Source organism: Sus scrofa, chromosome 12 (genome assembly GCF_054392235.1).
Source record: "Sus scrofa isolate SSC_HxYL_T2T_F1_AM1 chromosome 12, Sscrofa_HxYL_maternal_Yorkshire_Landrace_v2.0, whole genome shotgun sequence".
Classification (NCBI taxonomy): Eukaryota; Metazoa; Chordata; class Mammalia; order Artiodactyla; family Suidae; genus Sus; species Sus scrofa.
This window is the reverse complement of record NC_139394.1, coordinates 48,698,073-48,705,326: the sequence shown is the minus strand read 5'-3', so window position 1 is coordinate 48,705,326 and position 7,254 is coordinate 48,698,073.

The window sequence follows — 7,254 nt, the reverse complement described above, 5'->3', positions numbered from 1 at the left end:
TGGAGAAGAGAGAACGCAAGGGACGGGTTGCATGTGCACGAGGGCGGTGGTGAGGGACATGGACAAGACCCAGATGCTCCCTGTGTTTGTGACTTGAGCCGGTGGCGGATGGTGGAGACATTCACTGAATAGGAAACAGGAGGAAATGCAGTTGGGGGCAAGAAGAGGTCAGAGCAAGATGATGAGCTCATAGGTTCAGAATTGGCCAGACTGTGATCTAATTTGGGCTCCTTTGGGTCTTGGTGTCCCCATTTCTTGTGCCTTCCCTGGAAGCTCAAAACCTCCACAACCTTCCCATGAGAACCATGAGGCTGGGCCTAAGGGCTCCAAGATCTCGATGGAAATGGGAAGATGTAGTTGGAGAATGGATGACACCCAGGCATAAAATTTTTGGTCCACTGCGTCAAAGACTCTCTAAAACAATGCAACCACGGATTCTGTCTCTTCGCCTACCAGGATATGGAAGCTTTGCAGGAAAACCAAGTTGTATTATAATTATAGGCTTTTAAGTAAGCATCGTGAGTGACATTTAGCCCCAAACAATGAGATGTTGAAGACCTTAGTGCTTTTCCTCCCGTTCATGGAGTAAAATCAGACTCAGCAGAATTCAGGGTCTTTTAAATAGATTTGGAATGTGACTCTGAGCCAGGGTGCCTGCCACTTTACAGAGTAAATTATCAAGGCAATAAGAGGCTGGAACTTCAGCCTGGGGAAGTGGTTAATTGCTTTGCCCTCTAGTTATTGTTCTGGTCCTCTGTTTACTGTAGAGGGTAGCCTTTCAAGAGAGGGGCTATAAATTTCATGGCAGGGGGAACCAAGGTGGGGATACGGTCGAGGTAGGAAAGGCAAGCAGTGATTGATGCCGAGGTTAATTATCAATCCTGGGAAATAGGTACCTTTTTTAAGCAGTGCTGTCTCGCTTCCTTCCCTTTTGGTTTCTTCTTGTGTTCTCACTTCCCCTCCCTGGCTCATACAGACACGCGTTTACCCATCAGCCAGGCACACACTCAGGAGAACCTCATCCGGCCATTGCTTTAAATGGATGTTTGCACGCAGGGTCCGTAGGCATGGATCTTATTAATCTAGGTCCTTAAAAAGAGGATGCCTGGGGAGTTCCCATCGTGGCTCAGTGGAAATGAATCTGACTAGCCTCCATGAGGACACAGGTTCGATCCCTGGCCTTGCTCAGTGGGTTAAGGATCCGGCATGGCCGTGAGCTGTGGTGTGGGTCGCAGATGTGGCTCGGATATGGTGTGCCTGTGGCTCTGGTGTAGGTCGATGGCTACAGCTCCGATTCGACCCCTAGTCTGGAAACCTCCATATGCCGCAGGTGCGGCCCAAAAAAAAAAAAGGAAAGAAAGAAAGGAAGAAAGAAAAGAGGATGCCTGGTTTGAAGGAGCAAATGTCAGGAGGAAGCAGATGACTGTATTGATTTCGTATACCTCTCACGCCTGCCCCACTCTGTCCTGGGATTCTTGCTGTTGTCACTATTTCTTGATCTCTTGTCCTGGGTGTTAAGCTGGACAGAATGTACCAGTTCTGAGAAGCTGACAGGCAAAGGCTGGCAGCATTCACATGACTTCGGCTGTTGGGGCGGAGGCGGAGGTGGCTGCTGCCGCTGCTGCTGCGGGTGTTACCTGGTGGGTGGGGTGGTGGAGAGACAGGTGGGTTCTTTCGCACGCCGAGTGTTTGTGAAGGCGTTTTGTGCTCAGGCGCTGTTTGTGTCTTTGCCTTGCAAGCTGTTGGATGCCTCTGCTCCGACAGAGGCCAGTTCCCCATCCAGAGGCTCTGCTTAAGTACTGCCTTAGGAAGTGTCACCTGGGCTCTCTCTCCAGCATGTCCTCCCTGGCAGGGAGCAGGCGTGCAGACAGCCAGGACTCTTCTGACAGCACGGGCACCAGGAGCCAGGGACCGAGCCACGCCTGAAGGCCGGGGATCCAGTCAAGGGCAGTCAGTTCTGGGCTGGGCTGGCAGCTGGGTCCAGAGTCCAGGGGTCAGAGAGGTGGCCAGAGGGTCCCGCCGGCAGTGGGAGTGTGAGTTCTGCTCCATGGGCCCAGACCACGTGCTGCTGGCCCCATTGGCACTGCCCGTGGAGTGGGTGGTTATAGCCAGCAGGCTGGTGATCTGCCGCTGAAGCGCGTCTGATTCAGGGGAGGCTGGAGGTACCAGAACAGCATTTCCCAAAGTCCGTTCCACTGGACATGAATGCTGTGAAACCTAAAAAGGATGAAAGCATTCTGGGGTTAGAGAAATGGAAGAAACACTGAGTTAAAAAGAAATAAATCGCTTTACTGAAAAACTGTTCAAACTTAAAATTTGCTGAAGTGTGGCAAACTTTTAGGCAGAAGTTAGAATATACAGTGTTTTCCAGAACTATTTGACTCTGGAAACTTTCCTTGGTATAGCATCTCTTGGGGCAAGGGTGCCCTCGGACATGCTTAGGGAAACACCCCCTGTGCCTTCCTTGCATCCTGAGTTTATGTGACCGGGCTGGATGCTGAGAGCCTGGTACCTGGCCGGTGGATTTTTGAATCCAGCCTTTGGTGGGGCTACTCTAGGCTTTCTCACCATATCAGTCAATGACTATGTCGGAGAGCGTCTTCTGGGAACCCAGACCTCTTAGTATTAAAACAAGACTGAAATCTCAGGCGGCTTTGCTCAGAAGCGCAAAGGGGACTTCAGGTAGTGAAGCAGGCGGGGTAGCGAAGAGCCGCCAGCCTGTCGTGGTGGTGGTGGTGGTGGCGGTGGCGCTGGTGGTGAGTGACCTCAGCCTTGAACAGCAGAGAGAGCAGAGTTTGTGTGAAGATGAGTCAGCCAAGGGGGTGAGGTCAACATCGCAGGGCTGGGTCAAAGGGAACAGGATGGCATAGTGGTAGCAAACTGGGTTCAAGAATTGGAGAGACCTCCCATCCTGGCTCGAGTCCTCACTGGATGTGGAATCCAGGCCAGTTTCTTAATCACACGGAGCCTGTTTTCGTATCTATAAAATGGGGTTAATACTAGTACCTCCCTCCCAGGGTATGTGTGGGAAATAAATGAGACAGTACCTGTTAATCACTTCCCAGATAACCAGCTACAAGTTGGGAGCTCAATGCATGTTTTTTCGTTTTGTTTTTGTTTTTTTAAAGATCTGACATGGGGGAGTTCCCACTGTGGTGCAGCAAGTTAAGGATCCAGCCTTTTCACTGCAGCAGTATGGGTTGCTGCTGTGGTGTAGGTTCGGTCCCTGGCCTGGGAACTTCCACATGCCGGGGGGGTATAGCCAAAAAAAAAAAAAAAAAAAAAAGTTCTGATGTGGGAACAAATATGTCAGCTGACAAAAGGGACCAAGGAATGAGTGTCCACTGCTGTGCCAGGAAGGCACAGGGACAGGGTGGGTAAGTGGACGGGGGGATGGACGGACGCTGGAAGGATGCAGTTACCTTGGTGCATCCAGCATGACTGAGTTGAAGGAAGGAGAGAGGTGTCAGGTAGAATTAGAATTAGTTTTCTGCTTCTGAAACTTGGGCTGACTTGGCTTTGCTCTGACCGGTCAGTGTACAGATGGGAAGAAACCACCCACACAGGCAGTTCGCTCTGACCTGTGCCATTTGGAGTCTAGACTCCCTTGACATGCCAGGCTGGTCATGCAACTGGCCTGGGGGCTGGGAGCTGGATCCCTGCCACCAGAAGCCTGGCATCAACTCATCAGAGGGAAAGAAAAGGTCAACGGCATTTGGGGATGCCTGGAACTTAGTGACCCGAGCTATAAGGTCACCTACGCAACCCTCTGGCTGTCCAGTCCCACCTCCAGAGGTGAGTCACATCTGGGGGTAGGGGCAGTAATGAGCAGCTGCTTCTCCCCCTCTCTGTGTGCAGCGCTGCCTCCAGGATGGGCACAGGCAATTTGAGGAAATATTCTGAGGATTTAAGGTGAGGCCTGAATGTGGTGAAGCTGCTCACACCACATGAAGGGAAACAGAGGAACCGCTGGCTTGTGAGTGGTTAAAGCCACACCCGGCCCATTTCAAAGAGCATCTGGGACTTCCTATCGTGGCTCGGTGGCAATGAACCCAACTAGGATCCATGAGGACACAGGTTCGATCCCTGGCCTCCCTCAGTGGGTTAAGGATCCATACGCTGCCGTGTAAGCCCCAGACACAGCTGGGATCCTGTGTGGCTGTGGCTGTGGCTGTGGCCAGCAGATGCATCTCCTCACCTGGGAACCTCCATGTGCCATGGGTACAGCCCTCAAAAGACAAAAGACAACAACAACAACAGCCAGAAAGAGCGTTCTTCGTGGAGTGGAAAGCTTCCCGGCCAGTCCCTGCCTGGTTCTTTGAGGGGCGGCAGGTGAGTGAGGGGCTGGCAAGTCTGTTTAGTGGAGTTTACCGAGTGACATTGTGCAGGCCCTGGAGAGGGTTCTTTCTTGGTTGGAGGATGTGGGTCCAGCAGTACTTAAACCAGAAACAGCAGCAATAGCCAACTTACTGTGTATGAGCTTCCTACGCACTAACTCAACACTACGGGGAAGTTTTCTCATTGGCCTCATTCTGCAGACGGGGAAACTGAGCCAAGGACAGGTTGAATCACTTGCTAGAAGTCATATTAGTATTAAGAACCAGGATTTGAACCCAAGCAGTAGAGCTCCAGAGCTTAGGTACTGAACCACTGTGCTACTTCAGGATTTTGTAGAAATGGAATTGAGTGGTGGGCGAGATGAGATCCATGGAACAGAGTGTGCGCTCCTCACTTGACTTGATCTGAGCCCTGGGAGCCAGGGTTGCGGGAGGCCCGGCTGGCTCAAGAATGAGTTCAGGCCAGAAGTGAATCTCTGCTGCTCAACGGTCTTGCAGACGGATGCAAAGAACCACAGAAGCAGCTCGGATGCATTTTCCCGAGTCAGCTGCTTGTGGTCTTTGCCAGTGTCTATTGTCTATTCGGGTGGTGGGAGATAAGGGCTTCTCCTGGTCCTGCACCTGGTCCCAGGTGTTTCAGGGATGAGAGGATTCTGATTCCCAGGAAGGAGGGAAGGGGCACTAGCTTTAAAGCGACACAGGCTCACCAGGGCTTGACATCTAGCTCTAAATTGCGATAACTGGAGTTCCCACGGGATCTGTAGCATCTCTGAAGCACCAAAATGCAGGTTCGATCCCTGGTCCAACACGATGGGTTAAGGATCCAGGGTTGCAACTGCAGCTCAGATCTGATCCCTGGCCCAGGAACTCTATGTGCCGTGGGGCGGCCAAAAGGAAAAAATAATAAATAAATAAATTAAATAGTAAGTAAATAAATTCATTAAAAAAGAAATTGCAGTAACTGTGTGACTTTGGGAAAGGTAATTAACCTCTCTGGGCCCCATCTGTAAAATAGGGATGGTGATACATATCTCATGGTATAATTTTTTTAATTGACGTGTGGTTGATTTACTGCTCATAGCATTATCATGAGCATGAAATAGATGAGGAATACGTATTGTACGGTGCCTGGGGCGTGGCGGGTGCTCAGTGTAAGTGCCCCCCCTGTGCTTGCTCGCTTGTCCCTCTTTCCTAGAAAAATGTGGTTCTCTATGGTGGAAAAAAAGGAGAAAAAGAAAAAAAGAGCAAGAGAAAGGCTGTGCACCTGCAGAGCCTGCAACCTTCCTCAAATGTCTGTGGCAAAGGAGAAAGTTATTTCTGACCCCAGTTGTGCTTAGAAAGGACGGGGTTACAACGAGAAGCCCGCTGGCCCTGCCTGGCTGTTTTTCTGCGGTCACACCCAGCATGGCATCGATTCTGCTCCAGAAACTGGCACCAGAGACTGCACCCAGGCAGGATGGGGCTGAGGTGAATCCGAAGGGATGGTCAGGACCCTGGGCACCTTCAAGAGGGCTGAGACCAGAGAGGGTACCCTGGAGGCCCTGACCAGAGGAAGAGGATGGGGTGGTGACCACCCCTGGCAGCCTCTCCCCCAGACACCAGCCACAGTGGGGTCCCGGGCTCAGCCCGCAGCTGCTCCCTCCCTTCTCTTGTCCTTCCCAGACAAAAAACCACCAGGAAAGAAAGATGTTGCAAAGAGAAGGCAGGTGGAGTGCATTCATTCATTCACTCATTCCACTTGTATTTATTGAGTTCCCCTTTCCTCTGTATGTGTCTCAGGCCGTATAAGCCTCATTTAACAAACAGCACACCAGAGTTCCCGTCGTGGCTCAGTGGTTAGCAAATCCGACTAGGAACCATGAGGTTGAGGGTTTGATCCCTGGCCTCGCTCAGTGGGTTAAGGATCTGGCGTTGCTGTGAGCTGTGGTGTAGGTTGCAGACGCGGCTCGGATCCCTCATTGCTGTGGCTCTGGCATAGGCCAGTGGCTACAACTCCGATTAGACCCCTAGCCTGGGAATCTCCACATGCCGCAGGAGTGGCCCTAGAAAAGACAAAAAACAAAAAAACAACAACAAAAAAAAACAGCACATCTACTAGCAGCATGGCCTCAGTCAAGGCATTTAACTTCTCTGGGCATCAGTTTCTCCAGGTGTGCAATGGCTAAGAAGACACCTTCCGGGCATACGGCAGGCACTCACAAATACTGTTTCTCTTTCTCCCCCACCCCCTCCTCCTCCTTTCCAAACGTCTGCTGAGGGAGGGAGGACCTGAGGCTGTTGGCACTTATTATGTATGATTTTGTATGAATATGGGGTGTCTTTTGAGCTGGGAAGGTGGAAACACTGCCAAAGGCCCACTTTTGTCTTTACTTGCTCTGCGAACCTTGCCTGTTTCTGTTCCCACCTGCTGCAAAATGCATCCTCTCCCAAGGCAGTGGCTTAAAACAACCATCATTTTATTATGACCTCTCACGGTTCTGTCGATTAACTGGACTTGGCGAGGTGGTTCTGACTCAGGATCCCTTGGGCAGTTGCCATCAGGTGGTAGCTGGAGCTGGGGTCGTTTCAAAGGCTCTCTCACTCCCATGACTGGCACTGATGCAGGCTGCTGGCTAGGATCTCAGTGGGGGCTGTCACCTAGGCACCTACACGTAGCCTCTCCGTGTGGTCTGGGCTTCCTCACAACATGGCAGCTGGATTGCCGGGTGTGAGTCCAGGAGAACCAGGTGGAAGCCATAACGTCACTTCTGCCATGGTCACAAGTCTGCCTCGATGCACGTGGAGGAAATGCAGACCTCATCTCTCAATGGGAGAATGATCAGTGTCCCATCGTAAGAACACGTGGGATGGGAGGTCTCGTTGCAGCCACCTTGGAGAACACAATCTGCCACCTCGCCCAACCAGGAAGGATTTTCCC